Source organism: Gavialis gangeticus, unplaced genomic scaffold, assembly GCF_001723915.1.
Source record: "Gavialis gangeticus isolate Ggan-Ray unplaced genomic scaffold, GavGan_comp1, whole genome shotgun sequence".
In the NCBI taxonomy this organism is placed as follows: Eukaryota; Metazoa; Chordata; order Crocodylia; family Gavialidae; genus Gavialis; species Gavialis gangeticus.
This window is the reverse complement of record NW_017729033.1, coordinates 36,297,328-36,315,065: the sequence shown is the minus strand read 5'-3', so window position 1 is coordinate 36,315,065 and position 17,738 is coordinate 36,297,328.

The following is a 17,738-nucleotide window of genomic DNA, read 5'->3' as shown; positions in this document are numbered from 1 at the left end:
GCCAGGGCACTGCATACCACTGCTGCTGCTCTGCCCTCCCCACTGCTGCTGCTGGAGCTGGAGCAAGGAAAGTGCAGGGTAGACAGTGGGTGGGAGAGGAGCAGGGGTGGGAGATGGGAGGATGAGGTAGTCCCCTGGCTCCACGCTGGATCCTCCCCCTTAGACACCTCCCAGGACTTGTGTTCTGCTCACCCATCCATTTTTATGCTACTGACTATTGCAGCCTTTCCCCCTTTGTCCTACTCCCTGGCTCAGCCTGGGTATCCTTGGTTATCATGACATTTTGGGCAGGGGGGAAGAGACTATGTCTGTATTAACCTTTCTAGTTAACTTCCAGGATGATGTTAATCCCCAGATGCCAGGCTCCCAACTCATCTTGACTCCTTCCTCTCTCTCTCTCTGGACACCAGATGGGTCACCTGCAGTGGACTGCTGTGAGAAGGAGGTAGCACAATTCTCTCTGATACGGAGAACCCTTCTACTCATACATATGGACTGAAGATGTGACTTATTGTTGTGTTTCAGTGCTGACAATACACTTGACACTCTGCAAGGTACACAAAGGAGCTCACAATTGAACAGACACACAGGTGACAAATCTCTCTAGGAAGAACAGAACAGAATAGCTTGGTATTTGGGTCCCTCCACTCTCTGCTTGATTTTTCTGTGTCCTTCCTATAAGTGTCACAGATCACTGCACCAACTGATTAGCCCACACATGGATGGAATATAAAAGAGCAAATCACCAACTTCTAGGCAAGACCTTTTATTAGACTGACTGACTAAAAATAAAACTGAAATTGGCTCTGAGCTTTTGAGAATCGGTCTCTGCCTCAGGCTATGGGAAAGCAGAGCAAGGGATAGCACTTTGTAATTAATGATGAATTTATAATTAGTTATGAAGTCTGAATCAACACCGTGCCAATATATTTGCTCCAATGCACTCTGCTTTCCCACAGCCTAACACAGAGATTGGTTCCTGGAACCTTGTCTCAGAAGTTCAGGCTCTTTTATTTTCAGGGGGGAAGGGTTGTGTGTAGTAAATAAACTCACAAGCTGGTGATTGATAGATGTTTTATTTACTGTACTAGTTCATTGACCATGTATCTGTTGAGCTCATTGCACATATAAACACAAGCTAAACCTACTCATCCTAATAGATTAAGTAGGAATCATTTGTTTGTGGTTTAAGATTAGGTGGCTTTTCCAACCTATAAATAATGGGAAATTACTCGTTATTTATACTGCACAGTCTATGTCCATTAAAAAAAATGGACAATGGCAACAACAGAAGCTTTTCACTGTGTGCAATAAACAGAACGAAGATTATTTCCCAGCAAAATTCTGCAGAGACTAGAAAAGATCTGGAGGGTGGAAGCTTTAAGAGTGTTCAGTTCTGCCCTAGCTCTGCCCCCACAAAAGATGATGATAAAAATTCCCACTGACTTCAAGGGGAGCAGAGGTAGGTCACTGTTTTGAAAATCCCACCTGTAAAGTCTACAGAGTTCATCATAGAGGGCAAAATTTTGTATGAAGCTCAGCAGGGACAGACAGAAATTGTTAGCAGCTTTTTAATGGCCTCCACTGTGTGTGTGTTGAATGTAATTGGCCTACATACTGGTAAGGACCTGATACATTTCTGATTAATCATCGTTTCTCCCCCTCCTTCCCACCATTAGAAACAGAACACATAGTCCATGTTCAGACTTGGCAAAAGGACCAGCTGTGAAACAAAGAGCCCAGGTAACTCTTTATGCACTAAGTGATGACAAAGACTTTGGTGAGCCTGGGTTAAACTAATCAACATTCAACCTACATACTAGAACTTTTGAAATCTCTCCTTAGTGTAGTTCTAAACCAAACTGCCGTTAAATGTGATGTTATTTATTATCTCTGATTCCCATTGTACTGGGGTAAGTAAGCTCCAGTTCCATTGTAAAAGAACCATTTAGAAGTGTTAAGACCCAGTGTAGGTTTTGAGCACAGTGATACTCTTGAAAGGGTAAGTTATATTTATTCTGTATGACAAGGGCACACCACTTTTTAACTTGAATTAAACAGTTTATCTGAAGTCTTGTGTCCAAATAATGTAGATGTCTTTAAAGAGCATAAAAGGACTATTGTGCTAGTGATCCGGTCTTGAAAGGGTACAAAGATGCTGCCCTTTCTTCCTGTTTTTACTCAGACATGGCTACTTTTATGTAAATTGAGGAGAGCTGACAAGATTGCAACAGAAAGGGGTTTCACCTTTTTCACTGAAAAAGGGCTTTATTGTAAAGTAATACTATATTAATTCTCTACAAAGAAAAGAAAGAGATGCTGTTGAAAATCCCGTAATTAGCAGCTTTAGGTATAAGCCATATAGAACTCTGTGTTCTGTCTTAAGCTCCTAATTAGCTTTCTAGGATCTATATAAAAGCAGCAGACATCTATCCTTATCACTAAATAATTATTCACAAATAAACTCTTTCTCAACACATCTTAGGAAAACACAAGGTTATTAGTCAGCAGATTTAAGTGTAGTTGAATGGCTGAAAAGCACACACACAAAAAAGCTACATAAGTTCTTTTCAGAATCATGTTCTTTTGGCTTTATTTCTCCCAAACTTGAGATGTCAAGAGGAGAATACAGTATTTGGTTTCTGCACAAGTAAGCTCTTTTCATGTTTTCTCTTTGAAAAAAAATCATCTTTTGGAACAAATATCTGTTCTATCAGATAAACTCCTGCTTGTCATCATAACTGCGTCGGGAGGAAGGGTGGGCAAGGATAGTTCTTCAGTACATTTTGTACACAGAATTGGCACCAGATCAAGATTCAATTCCTCTGATATTGAAATATTGACTTTCCATGGCTGCTCTGATATAAATGCTTATCATTCTTGACTTCATAGGCTATATGCATCCTATGGACATTTTTCACGTGGGCCTGAGAATAAACATAAATGCAGCAACCTAGCCATTTCCAGGAGAGAAACAAAGGGGCTCTGTGCATGTGCCTGTGTGTATGGTTATCACTAGATTTAGTGCAACTGCCACATTTGCGAACAGCATGTCTAAAACTTCAGAAATATACTTTTAATACTCAGAATTATCTAGCATTGCACTTCTGATGAAATATTAAGTGTCATTGCTCAGTTTATGAGGGTGTTGACCATAGACTTAAAAAAGGGAAAATGTAAACAAAATTCCAAAACAATTATTAACACATTAAAAATCTTCCTGATGTGAAATAAAAAAGTGAAGATAATTTCCCATAGGCAATCAGAACACCTATTAAGTTAGCAACAATGTTTAATTGGCATTATAGTATGCTTCACTAAGGAAGACAATGGATCTTGCGGGTGTGCAAGTGGAACACATTTGCATTTCATAGATGATTAAAATAGATTTGATTGCATTTGTCTGAAGCCTAGCAAGTGAGGGCACATCTGCCACATTCAATGTGCCCTGTGTTCCCTAGAACTAATGGAGTGCAGTGAGTCACTGCGTGGTAGGCTTTTACCTCTGAAAGTCCCATTGCACCTTCTGTTATGTGTCCTGTTCCATTGTTAGCCCTTGAGAGTTCATTTTATAAAGAACTGATGTAAAGTGGAGCAAGATGGGAAGGATTCAATGCACTGAACTTGTCTTCATCTGTTTATGTGAGAGCCCTTGGGCTTTTTGCTGCTTCAAGGCAGAATTTATAAGGTGAGATGAAAGGTAATTTAAGTCATTAATTTGTGTTAAGAGCTGGCAGAACAACCCAAGTGTGTTTAATATCACTATAGAAAAACTGGCAATTTCTGAACTCTAGATCAGAATGATATTCCTGATTTTTTTTCCCATCCCTTAGTGCAAATATATTTAAAAAGTGTTGTTTGAGAGGGAGATTTTATTTATTAGGAACTTGAAGCTGAATTAATTTATTTTGAGAAATAAAATCCGAGGGTTTTACATATGGTATAGAAAACTATGTAAAAGCAATTAATAACTTTATTAACATTCTCTTGCATTTTTATTATCTCCTCATCTAAATCTGACATTATAACTATGTACCCTACAGTAGTAGTACTCAGACTGGCATTTTCCTTAGATCACTTTACCTGAATGCTTCCAGTATTGATTATAATTCCCAGTACACATATCTGTCTATATATTCCCTCCATTGGCTTGGAGTAAGACAAACTATGGGCAGGAGAAAGGGCCAAGCCTTTCCACTCTGTGCCTCTCACAGGACCAACTGAGAGGTCATGTCGTCATGTCCTAGCAGCCTACCTCTCTCACCTCCAACCAAAGCAGCACTGGAAGGAGCTTCAGTAGATATAAAGTCTCAACCCCTTCAGCTTCTGCCAGGCATCAGCAGCCATACTAATTAGGGCCCAGAGCACAGGGTGAGTCTCTTAGTCTACTAGTACAACTCAGTCAGGAGTAGTATAGAGAAAACAAACCAAGCCCTTAAGGCTGCTTGGTACTAGCTTGCCTGCACACCCAGTGGTGTCACTGTCCTTGGTAGTAGCCTGCATGGAGACTCAGAGGTAGAGAAAGCAGCTCTAGAGGTGTCATGAACATTGTGTGCCTCCCAAGGGAGATAGGGATAGGGGGGGCATGGTGACTGCCCACAGGCAGTGTGGGGCTTGGTTGTTGGCAGCAGGAGCATGGTATCAGCGAGCGGGGAGCTTCCACAGGCAGCTGCGGTAATGTCGGGGGTGAAGGGTGGAGGGTGGCGAGCACCAACTGCCCGCAGGCAGCGTCGGCAGTGTCCAATCTCAGGGGGTGCCCATGCACCTGCACGCCCCCCCCACATCGCCAATGAGAGGTGTCAATATGTTATGGCTGTATATTGAGGAAAGGAAGAACAATACATTAGGTTTTATTAAGATTCAGCTTTTGCCACTGGGTTATGATTGTGATATCTAATCTACATATAGAAAGATACCATAAGTACTGTGGTTAGCAGGTAAATGGAGCAGGAAGTGTTGAATTTTAAATAGGGTTCAGCATTGTATTGAGAATTCTCTTCAGTGTGCCTCCATGCAGTTGATCAGTAACTTATGATGTCCTGTGTCTATGGGGAGACAAATGGGTCTCCCTGATTCATACTCTCGACCAAGTCTACATATCTCTGCTATTATTATTTCCTATACTACAAGACTCCTTGGTTTTTGTGTTCTTTGTCTTCTGTCTGCTCACTTTCCATGTTTTTCCATGCTGTCGTCTATTCTCATGGCAGCCTCTCTCTTTCATGTTCCAAATGACTGCTCTTTCTCTTAGAAATCCCCCCTAAAAACACACTCTTCTGACATCAAAGAGTGAAATAAAAATGAGTTAGCTTGACTGGTGAGAGTCTGGAGAATATTTGTCTTCAGCTGATGAGCAGTTTGTCCTGGACACTAATACTTTGGAAGATCTGGATAATAGGTAGCAGCAATGAAATGATTTTGATGATGGCTTTGTACATGGAGTACATTTAGGAGTTCTAGTCTTTTAACTTCCATGGGCTCTGGAAGTTAAAAGGGCTGGGCCCCAGCTAATAAAATACCTCTTTTTCTCTTTTCTTTGGAGCCAATCCATTATTCTTGTTGAACTGTAGCTTACATTATGAATGGAGCCATTAAAGGGTGATAGAATCTGGGCTTTTATGTTTAGAGGGGCCAGATGGACAAAGATGCTAAGGGTCCAAGTAGCTGCTTGTTGGTGAAATGCAACTACTGGAAAGCTAATAGGGAATTTTTGTAACTTCCTAAAAATGGCACTAACTTTTTTTATCTTTGCTTATTTAAAATTCTAACATACACTCCTTACAGTGTCTAACTCCAGAGTCAGTCTTTCTCTGGGTAGGTCTGTAAAGAACAAAGCAGCACCATGTGGAGATACCAATGCTGCCTGTGTGCGCGATGGTTCCCAAAGTGGAAGTAATAGAACTCCATATGCACAGTGGGGCACCTAGGCTAATTAGAACGAAGCAGGGCTTAGTAGCTGAGGTGAGGTGGTGAGCAAACACAACTATACTGTTTCTAGTTCGGGAACTTGTGCCTACAAGACTAATTCAAATATCTTCATGCTGCTGCCTTCCACTATGTAGACAGGCCCTCTTATTTTGGAAGTAGGAGTGTTTGGATGCAGTTTTGAAATCTGGACCAGTATCAAATATTTAAATAAAATCTTACAAATGGCAGAAGTGAAAGCCAGCAACCAGAAGGACTTCTTGTTTGTTGGAAGAAATGGATTAGGGAAGCAGCTTTGGAAACAAATTCACTCAGAATAATAGTGATCTGTTGATTGTTTGGTCTGTTAAAACCAAAGGGGACAAGTCTTATGAGGTGCTGGGTGGGGGAATGGGCATAACATTGAAAGTTGCCTTTGGAAGGCAGGTACAGACTTGAATCTGCATAGATGAGATGCCTGGCATATACCCAAGATATGGAATGATGGCTCCACTCTCCCCCCTAGCAGTATACAGCTGGGGACATTTTTTTCAAACTATAACTTATTGAAGAAAATAGAAAATGACCCAAGAATTTTGGATACATATCAATTTTGAATTCATTTTGGAGATTTTATATTGAGAGTACTGCATATGAATTTTTATATAAAAATGCCAGTGCTATATGAAAAAGTATCCTTGCAAAAATACTGTCTGCTATCCATCTACCAAAAGTTTTGCCTATCCTTTTTTTCCCTATTTAATATTACCCTCTGATGGAATTTATATATACTGACTTGCCAAAACTATTCTAAACTTATATAACAATGAGGAGTAAGGTCAGAAAGACCATAAAGCCACACTGTTTTTCCTTCTTACTGGAAATACAATAGCAGGGTTTCTTCTGTTTTAAAAAGTTTGTTTAATATAGAACTTTCAGTTTATTTGCTGGAAAGGCTTTGGGAGAAGAGGCCACTAACTCATAAACTGTCTGTTGAGTTTGTCTTTGGTCCAAGCACAGTCGTTCCCAAAATTTTGGGGATCCCTACCCCTTTTAAAGTTTGCCATATTGTTGAGTAACCTGTTGGTGCTATACTATCGATAATAAAAGAGACAGAATTTACTTCACAACAGCCACACTGTAATTTCGCCAAAAAATTAGAGATATTGTAGAGTTATCTCTAATTTTTCTTTTTCTCCATTTTTATATATTCCCTTTCCTGTCTTTGGCTTCCCTGTTCTTTCCTTTTGCGTGTCCCCCTAGGTGACTCTAGAGCTATGCATACCATATTTTGTGAAATGCTGATTTAACCATATCTAGGAATTTGAGAATCAAATAATGGATCCACAATTCATCCTCTTTCCCTAGTACTCCTCTTTGTCCAACAAGAACAACAGCAGAATTAAAGCCACATCTAGGACACTCCAATTGACAGCTGATCCATTAACTGTGCAATATTATTTCAGGGGAAAAAATGACATACTTTAAGAAGCATACCAATTATACTGATAATACCCTTTTACAAATTGCTGATGATTATTTATTATTTATATTGGTGCTCATAATGCATTAAGCACTTTTCTGATGAACTAAAAAAGACCCTTGCCCCTAGAACCTGGAAATGTAAGGACAGAAGTATGTAAACATTAGGGGAAAAGGATCTTCTATAATCAAGTTCTATAATTAACTTCACCCACTTCTGAATAATGTTTTCATTTACAGGTTGAGAGTGTTTGTTTCCCATAGTCTGAACCGTGGGTGCCTATAACGGGGCACTAAAATTCATAGTTAGTGGATCACCAATAGTTTTATCTTCATATTTGACACCTAACTTTAGGCATCAGAACTTGAAAAACTTTCCTAACTATAATTTTTCCTAATCCAATATTCCCTTCTTATTTTATGTTCATATTAATATACAAATATACAAAATCCAAAATTAAAATAAATGTTATGATGTTCCAGTGCTAAAATGTACACCAAAAATAAAATTCAGTAGCATTTATCTGAGATGTGAGATGGGGATCCTCTTCTGTCATAAAAGCTGTATACATAGAATGGGATCCATGCCCATCTGGGAAAAATAGACTCCAAAACATACAAATCATAATAAAGACACAGATCATGAGTTTGTAGATTTCATTTTTATTCCAGTAAGAAAAATGCTGCTTGTTTGCAAGTCAGTGAGCATATACATGCTCTAAAATTGTTTACCATGTTTCAGAAACACAAACATAAGGCTAAATTAAGGTTGATCAGCCAAGTCTGACTGTATCCTCTTTAATTCAGCACGGCTGGCAACTATAATCTTGAAGCTTGCAGGCTGTAGCAAAAAACATAATTTTCAAACACCTTTGGGAGACAGGATTCTTTCCTGGTAGTTAAGAAGTTTCTCTTCCCACCTCAGAAAGAAAATGTACAAAGTAAATAGAAAAATCTTTTCTTGGAGGCAAAACTTGTGCTTTCCTGTCACATGCTCTAATTAACTTGCTGTGATGTCGCTCTGGTGATGGAAACAAAAATAGACATTTTCTCTCCTATATTCTGAGGTAGGAAACAAGATGCGAGTCAGAAGGATACAGGGGCAAAAGTCATTTTGATTTAATTGCTTTTATTCTGGTTCACATCATGAAGCCAGATGTTCAGCTTTCATTTTGAATACTCAGACCCTCAATGAAATCCTAATATGCCATTTTTATTGTATTTGTTCTCGCCTTCCTTGAACCTTTAAAGGTACTGAGGTGTATTGCTGATCCAGAAATGATACCAGGCTGAGAACTGAAAGAGAAACATACTGAATTGCAGTGTAATGTTAATTATTGAAAGATACAATCATAACCCAAATTCTGGCTTTGTAAAATGGAAGAGAAGGAAACATGTTGCAAAATATTGGTCAGGTATGTCAGGGGCCTCTTTCCCAAAGATACATTTTTAACCATCACTGAAGTGGGAATGAGTGAGTATGTATATATTCATATGCTCTTTAGGGATGATCAGTGTGATAAACAGAAATGTTTTTGCATAGACGGCCTGTTGTTTTTTTCACTCAGTTTCTAGAGGACACTGGCAAACTTAAATCAATGATCAACCTAACTGGACATGTTATTCATGGCTGGTTAAATATTGTATTTAATCCATAATTGTCTTGACTGAAGTATGAGTCAGGCACTTTAGAGATTTGAGTTCTAATTTCAGCTCTGCATGTACTTCCTGTGTAACTTTTGGCATATTGCCTACCACTTAATCCTTTGCTCACTGGAGGCAGCGGTATGGTTTCTAGGACTGATCCTTTAGTCTCACTACTTCACTTCTATAAAATAAGGATAATGCTATTTCATTCACAAGCGTGCTAGGAGAACAAATGCATTCTTACTTCAAAGACACCAAACTCCTAAGGTGATATGCGCCACTGGAAAGTCCATAAATACAAACATTGGCAAAGGTAGTCAGTGCTCCTGAAGAAGGGTAGGGACTCAGTGGGTGTTTCTACATGTGCCACTATGGTGCCATTGTTACTGCGCCATTGTTTAGTACTTCCTTTTGGAATAATTTAGTACTTCCAAAAGAAAGTACTAAACGATGGTGCAGGAACAGCCAGTAGTGCACCGTGCATGCCATGCATAGTTATTTTTAGCCACTGCATTGCCATAGCAATGCACTATAATGGGGGAATGCTTCGCTACAGTGATGTAGCTGCAGCATCACGGGTTTTGTTCACAGATGCTACATCGCCATAGTGCATTGCTACAGCAACGTAGTGTCATGTGTAGATGTGCCCTGTATCTTCTGGATGAACAATTATGCATCTCTGCTGAAAGAGTTCTTTTCTTGCTGATAATATTGCCATTTATTGCCCTATTTCTGATCTTGCTTGTAAGGGAAGATTAGGAAGTTGTGGAGAAGCAACCTCTGAAGACATCAGATTTTCACCACCTCTTTTGTTTTGGCTTTAGACCTTGGGGTCTCAGTGGTTGTTGTTCTTTTAACAACAGACAAAGAGGAAGTGCCTTGTTGATTATTACTAGTGCCTTTCACATCTTTATCAGAATTTGTGTTTGTTGTTGAGGGACAGATGAAAATATCTTCAAATAACTCTTTTCTGTCCATGGACCCAGACCATACTACTGGAAAATCATACTTCTGTTTCAAGACTTCTAAAATAACTCGTGCTAGATATCAAAAACTATTGGGGACACCTAGACAGAAACTAAGCCAGAATAAGATGGAAACTTAGATTAGTAGAAAGGATATAGGAAAACAACTGAAAATAATAAGCTTTGCACATAAAATATTTCATTTGCTTCATTAAAAGGATCCAGAGATCTCTGAAGCATTATTTTCTGTCTAAGTATTGGATACCTTGATAGTGTAAATCAATTTTTCAGCGTTTAAGACATGAAAAATTAACTGTATAAAATGAAACAGCATGAATTAATTTTGACTGTATTAAAATTGTTCATATCTACACAGTATTTAAATAAAAAATTAAAGCTCCTTCTTCCTTTTTTAGAGGCATATAGAATGACTGAAATGCTGGGGTATCTTTGTGTCTAAATAGTTTTAAAACATACTTTACTGACCTGGAAGTAGCAATAACACAGTAAGTTATAAACCAGTTTTCATCCCAAAAGAATTACATTTTATTTGTAAGTAAAACTGAATATAGAGAAACAATTATAATTTATCTCTAAAATTCAGTCATTTTGATGTGGAATATGCTACAGCTAATTCAGAACAGGCAGCACAAAAATAAAAAGTAACCCCCCCACCCCACAAAAGCTTATGAAAAGAGTGAAGATTACTGCTTCCAATTGAAACTGAAATGTGAATTACAGAAGAGGAAGGTAATTGCTTTTCTGAATTACAAATTTTTGCATAGGATGCTGGGATTAACACCCATACATTTCTAAAAAGAGTCTGTAAAAACTTTAAGAACTAAAATTTGGCCATAAGTGCAATTATATGTTGCCTCCCAAAATGGCACCTGTTAAAAAACTTTGTCCCACTATCATCACTGAACAAACTGGGGTGGGAGGGTAGGGAGATGGAGAGGAGTAGGCATGGCTTCATCTGGCTCGTTATAGTGGTGACTATGAAGTCAACATCAGATCATGAAGGATCTATAGCTGCTTTGGCTGTATCCTACCACTCTACTTCCTGGAGAAAGCCAGAATTAGTCTTTGAGCTAGTGGCATAAGAGTATAACACAATATGTTTTAGGCCTGGAATTGTATACATGCATGCACCCCTTGGGCCAGGTTCTAGAGTTTGCCATTGCAGATATAAGCTATATTCTTTGGACTTCACTATAGATATAAAGTCTTGATGTAAATGAGATAAGATCACAATCATTATAATGCAAATTAGAATTAAAAGAGATTTTTAAAAAGAGAATTTAAGAGAAACAACTTTATAAAGTGTGACATTTTTGTATCAGTCATTTTTGAGTTAAATACAAGATGATTATAAATGCATTTGGAATGAAACAACATTTTCCTCCTTTTTTCTCCCTCCACTATATATAAAATTACAATCTCTTCAAATGGACCTAAATGGCATTTGTTAGAAAGGAAGAAAAGCTGTCCTGGGCTGAAGACTTTTTTTTTTTAAATCAAGGAAACATATCAATATATTAATTATAATAGCTTAACCTCCCTGAAAATAGGGCTTATAATAGATGTGCTGTCAGACCCTTCACTATATAGTATGTGCCTGTTGCTCTTTTGTCCTGCAAGTTATTAAAATCCATCCTGGTTGCCTAAGAGACAGGGTAGCCACTAATCAGATATTTAGCCATCATTAAAAATTAATGTCCTACAATAATTATATTGCAAAAATACACTCAGTTAAGTATTCAAGTTATCTAAGCCACCCACCCACTATAAGCATGTTTTGGTAACAAAAGTATTTTTGTTACCATGGTTCTGCCTCATGATGTTATTTTCTTAAGTAAATGCATGTTTTAGACTGAGAGTCCGGACTACAGCATATTGATAAGATAGCTGTACAGTGAAGGGAGCCACAGTATTTTTAGTTTCTGTTTCCAGCTACTGGTAGTTCACTAGTGGCACTGTTGCAAGAGTGTTGATTCATTAACAGGCTTTTCATTAACAGTCCTACATTCATATGTAAAAGAAATCTAGGAAAAGTAACTAGGCACTCAGCATTTTCTTGTCTCTCTGGCTTTTTATCTTTTATTATGTCAACAGATGAGCTGGAAGCTTTCAAGGCTTGCTATTTCAAACTGAACACAAGTATACAAGTGCACATTTATAGTCTACACACAGAATAGCAGTGACTGTGGGTGAAAACCCGTACCTTGCAGATGCAAGAGGTCTAGTAGATAGCAGTTGCATTTTCAAATTAGGCACAGAGTTTCTGTGAGTGAAATTTTTAAATCAGTCCCTTAAGGCAGGTCTACATCACCTTTGGAACCATGCTACAGCACACGGCAGTGGAAGTCGGCACTGCCAGTACTATACCCAGAAGAAAAGGTGTAGAATCTCTCAGAGCAGCCAAAGGCACACTCTATAAGCTGTATTGTTCATTGGTGTGGGTCTAGGGATACTCTGATGTGGATGCTTTAAATTTTCAGAGTGTAGCGTATGTGTAATGGTTGTAGTGTCCTTTAGGGCTGTGCAAAGCTTCTCTCCCTTATTTGATTTGGCGGAGATTCAGCCCAATTTGGTGGCCAAATCTCCAAATCTGAATCAAATCAGGACACCCTTTAATCTCTCTGAATCGAATCAGAACCCTCCAAATTGATTTGGAGAGATTCAGTGATTTGGAAGTAAACACAGCTTTGAAATCTTTATTCCACATACCTCAAGGTACTAGGTGGCTTGTCAGTGCTGTGATGCTGGGGCAGATGGAGTGCCCCAAAGGAGTGGGGGGGGGTCCCCAGTGCACTTGGCAGCAAACCTGGAAGTGGACCAGAAGCACTTCCAGTCCACTTCCGGGTCTGTCAGGGAGTGTGCTGGGGGCCCCCCTGCACCCTCCCAGCTTGGCGACTGGTGCCTCCTGGGTTGGGGGGGCACCTGGGGTCCCCTTATGGCTGATCGCCAAGCTGGGGAGTGGCGCGGGGGCCCCCCCGTGTGTTCCATGATGGACCCGGAAGTGAACCAGAAGTACTTTCAGTCCACTTCTGGGTTCACCACAGAACACATGGGGGGGCCCCCCATACTCCTGTGGGACACTCCATCTGCCCCAGCATTGCAACATTCATGAGCCGCACCTGATACCTTGAAGTATGTAGGAAAAACATTTAAAGCTGTGTCTATGGCTGAATTGCTGATTCTCCAAATCAGCATTGAATCCTCAGCTTCGAATCTGGCTGAATCGAATTGGAGACAGTAATCTGAATCAGCAATTCGAATCACTGTCCCTGATTCAGGCTGAAGCCAAATCCAAATCCAATATGGCCCGTTTTGGCCCCCCCACTGTGCTTCATAGCAGTGTTCCCTAGCACAGCTCAGAGGGAATGCAAACATGCCCTTGAAGACAAAAGCAGCATCACTGGGGAAAACATCACTTTTATATCACTATTTAAACAGGTTGCTAGCCACGTCTCTGATCTAAGCATGGCTTTGGACACATATGAAACGCTCTTCTAAGCCTATGTAAATTCCTATCCAATTCGTGCTAATCAGTTTTTCAGCATTCACAGCTGTCACCTACCTGTAGCAGGAAACTCTATAACTTAGCATTTGGATTGTGTATGATACCCTCAGCATTCTAGAAATGTTAATTAATAAAAGAAAAATATGAGAAGCTCTTGTGTATCTGTCTGTTGCCAAAGTAAATCTAAGAAACAGGCTCCTTTAAAAAGAAAAGGAGTCCAGGCAAACAAGTACTGTTTCTTTAAAATGACAAAGCCAAAATCACAAGAGAGGGCATCACTTTAAGGCCTGAAAATGCTACATGTGTACTGTATTCTTCTGTTGTTTCCAAACCTGTAAACAAATACTAATTAGTAACTTCTACCAGGAAGCACTGGGAATACAGACTGGAAACATATTTTCTGCTGGCATTGACCACTGTCTTTGTTTTCAACTCCACTATGGTACTGCATTGCAAACTTATTATTTAATGCATTAATTCAATCATGAAATTCAGTGGCAGTTTTTAGTTCTGTCACAGAAAAGAAACCAAGCAGAAATATTTCAACCAAATTCTTTCCACTGCGCCACGATAGTATTTTTAACTCACTGCAGAGGGTGAAACAGGCATCCTCTTTTGATTTAGTACTTGGTGCTCGCTAACAAGGACCTTACAATTCTCTTCCTTCAGGTCTCAGTAAACAAAGTGTCATTGCTTAATATACTTGATCACCAGTGTCATTATAAATTATATCTATAGTTGTACAGTCTGGAAAGCCATCTCTGCACCTACTGCACTTGACTCAACCACACCCACAACAGCCTGTCATCCTTATTCACAACAACAACAGTAGTTTTATTTATCACACTTTGTGTAGATGGTAATTAAAGCAAATATAATGATGGGTCCATGCTCTGAGTTCTTATGGTTCAAACTAGACTTAACATAGCAAAGAACAACAGAAAACTAGACAGAAAATGGAGCACAGGAAGAAAAGGATTATAGGCACAGCTAATCTGAATTTTTTATTTCAAAATTTTCTATTAAATTTTTTCTTTCAAAAACAATGAAGATTGACAGAATTCCTTTCTTTGAAAAAATTGTTGGAACCACTGAAATCCCAACAACTGTTTATCACATTTCCAAGTTTTCATCCCCTTTCCCTTTTTCCCCTCCTTCTTTCTTCCTGAAGAGCAAAATAGAAAAAGAGAGGAAAAATAAAAAGTAAGGAGCTTAAAACAGAAAAATATTTCTAAATATTTGTGCTTTATGTATTCATTTTCTCATAGAGAAGTGGAACATTCAAACAATTCTGAGAAATTTTAAGAAACCAATCAGTACAGTGTGCTTCACTGTAGTCATTTGAGAAAAAATGTTGAGGAGGAAATATTGCTTTGGTTAGATATTTGGCTCATTGTAGTCAGAGAATAGAGGATGAGATCTCAGAGAGAAAGAGAAGCCTTAAAACGTTAACTCCAAGTCATCTATTCCCAACAGGTCTTTGAAAGAGCAGAGTCAAGCTGGCAGAAAGAGCAGGAGCCTCTTATGTCCTCTCTAGAATGATCTGCTGCCGTTTTGCCAGGCATCTAGTTAAAGTGCTTTCTTGTATGTAACATTTTGAAGTATAGCAGGAAAATATTCAAATTAATATAGACATGATTGCAGAAGAGACGTGCCATTTATATCCCTTATTGGCCAGGGGACTGAAGGAAAATGAAACCAGGAGAATGTTTGACTGTAGTTCATTCCTCACGTAACTAGAATTTAAACTTCTGAGCAATTTCTGCAGTTTCCAATCACAGTTATCCTACATATTCCTCGGCTCCTCTGAATCAGTATTTATACATTTTGGATAACCAGCCAATATCACAGAGCTCAATTTACTTTTCTGTGTAGTTTTCCATTTCTAGGGAACTGTATTTGAGCTTGTCAGTTGTCAGTTGTCTGAATGCAACCTCAAACATAAATTCTGGGCCCCATTATACCAGGATTGACTGTTGTGACAGACATCCTCACACAGCAAAGGCAACAGTTTAATATTTTGAAATTAATTCAGTTAAAACACTTCAAATGTACGACCCTAGTTAGTAATGGATGGTTGTCCTACTGCTACTAGAGGGGAAGGAAAATGAATAACTTGCTACTATGAATATACAAGGTCTGTTCATATTTATAAATGATAATATTCTATGCAGGGAACTCTGGCAGATTTTTGCAGCTTGGGCAATATCTCTGGAGAAAAACCACAAATGACTAAGTGGTATCTGGAAATGTAAGAGCCTTAAGAGCAGGCAGAGAGGTCCGGCTAGTCTGGGTGCAGACCCTGCGAGAGTGGCCAGTACTACGGTATAGTGCTTCAGACAAGGGTAAAAGAAACCCTGAAGGGCGCACTTAAGATGTCAGGAAGTTTCTCCCAAAACCCTTTCGTCAGTGTATGGCATGTGCCTGGAGCCACAGGCTTTAGGTCCTGTTTAAAATTTTTAAAAAAGCAGAAGTTTATTTTTGCCTAATGTAGCAGTGAAAGGTTCTTATTGGTCAAAACTGTCCAGCGGTTCCCAAACTCTGACAGATTGTGCACCACCAATTTAAAATGATACAACCTTAAGTACCACCAGCAAATTGTTGTCATATAAAGCAGTTACACTGTACCACTGACAGGTTGTCTGTATACCACAGATTGGGAACCGCTGGTAATCAGTATTTGATCTTACTCAGCACCTAAGGCATTTAGGAACCTAAAATTATGTCTGCACATCAGAGAATACTGTTGCCAGAGGCATAGAAAGCTCACTGAGCGCCCTGGGAGAGGCTCAGGGGTATGCCAGCTACCGCAGACTGGGGGTGGGGGTTGGGAAGGCCTGGGTGAGGGGAAAGGAAATCTTACCTTCCAAGGTTGCCACCGTAGCAGCATCAGCTTTGCTTCAGTGGCAGCATCCCCACAGCCAGGTTTCCTGGGAGCTAACCCATTCGCATCGGGGTCATCCTCCTCTTCCCATCATCCCTGTGATGAATACAAATTAGGCAAAGGGCTGTGCCTGCTCTGACAAAGGCCTTCCAGGGGAGGCAGGGAGACCACCGCTCTTTTTTTCCCACTCAGACCCCTGCCACCCTGTGTGGTGTTGACCTGCCCTTGCTGTGGCAAAGCTCATGAGTACTTGGGTCTGCGTGCACACTTGGGGCGGGTGCCTCACTTGCCCTGCCCTAGTTACACTACTGACTGTTGCTTTAACTAGTGCCACAGCAGCCAGGCCCATGTGAAGACAACTACCAGCAGGAAGTTTTCAGCCACCAGAGTGACATCGGCTTCCTTGAAGGACAGGATTTCTGCTGGCATAGTCACCTTCCATCAGCAGAGCTGCATCTACACCGGCGGTTTAGCCTGCAAAGCCATGCCAGCTATAGATGTGATCTTTTCATGACCTTAGGCCGCATCGTTCTGCTGGCAGGACTTTGTAACCTAGACAAAGACCTATTTTCAAAAGCACTGTTGGAAATTCAGCCCTTGGCCTCAGCACTAGTAATTGCTGAAGGAATGCTCGGGTTAAGTCATGTGTGAGAAAATTATTTCCTAACTTTCTAGTTCAGTGGATGCTTCCCTGTCTTGCGCTCACAGAGAAGTAACTAGCAGGGACTAGTCCCTCTATAATTATGACCTGCCCTTTTGATCTCACCTCTCGCCAAACAGTTCTAATTATTTCAGCGGTTTTCCATGCCTCAAGCCATTAATGTTTATCCTATTTATCCTACTTTCTATTCTACTCTAATTTTTGAGAGAGTAGCCAGAACTGGGGGTTCAGCACTGATACATGGCTTGCTAATGCCGGTGATGGGGGCTTCTTGAGTGTTGCACCTTTTAAAACTCCCAAGCACTCTTTATTATGAAGGGGAGCCTAATAGTTTATGGGCATCACCTCTGAGGTGTGTTGTGGAGAAAGTTACAGAGGACATGATGCTAGACGTGCATCGGAAACCCAAGAGGTACAGAGTACAAGGAATCTCAAGGAAACACTATGATGTGTACATTATCTGGTCCCTAATATGGTGGCTGATAATATTTTCTACATTAGACAATCACTGCTAAAAAACAGAAGTAACCCCAGTAGCAGGGACCATAACTCAAGCCTCCCACTTCCCAGAAGAGTGCCATAGCCATTTAGTCAAACTCCCTCTTTGCTCTCCTTCCAGACCCAGCGGTCTTCCCATCTGCACCTCCCAGGAGGAAGCCCTCAGCGAGC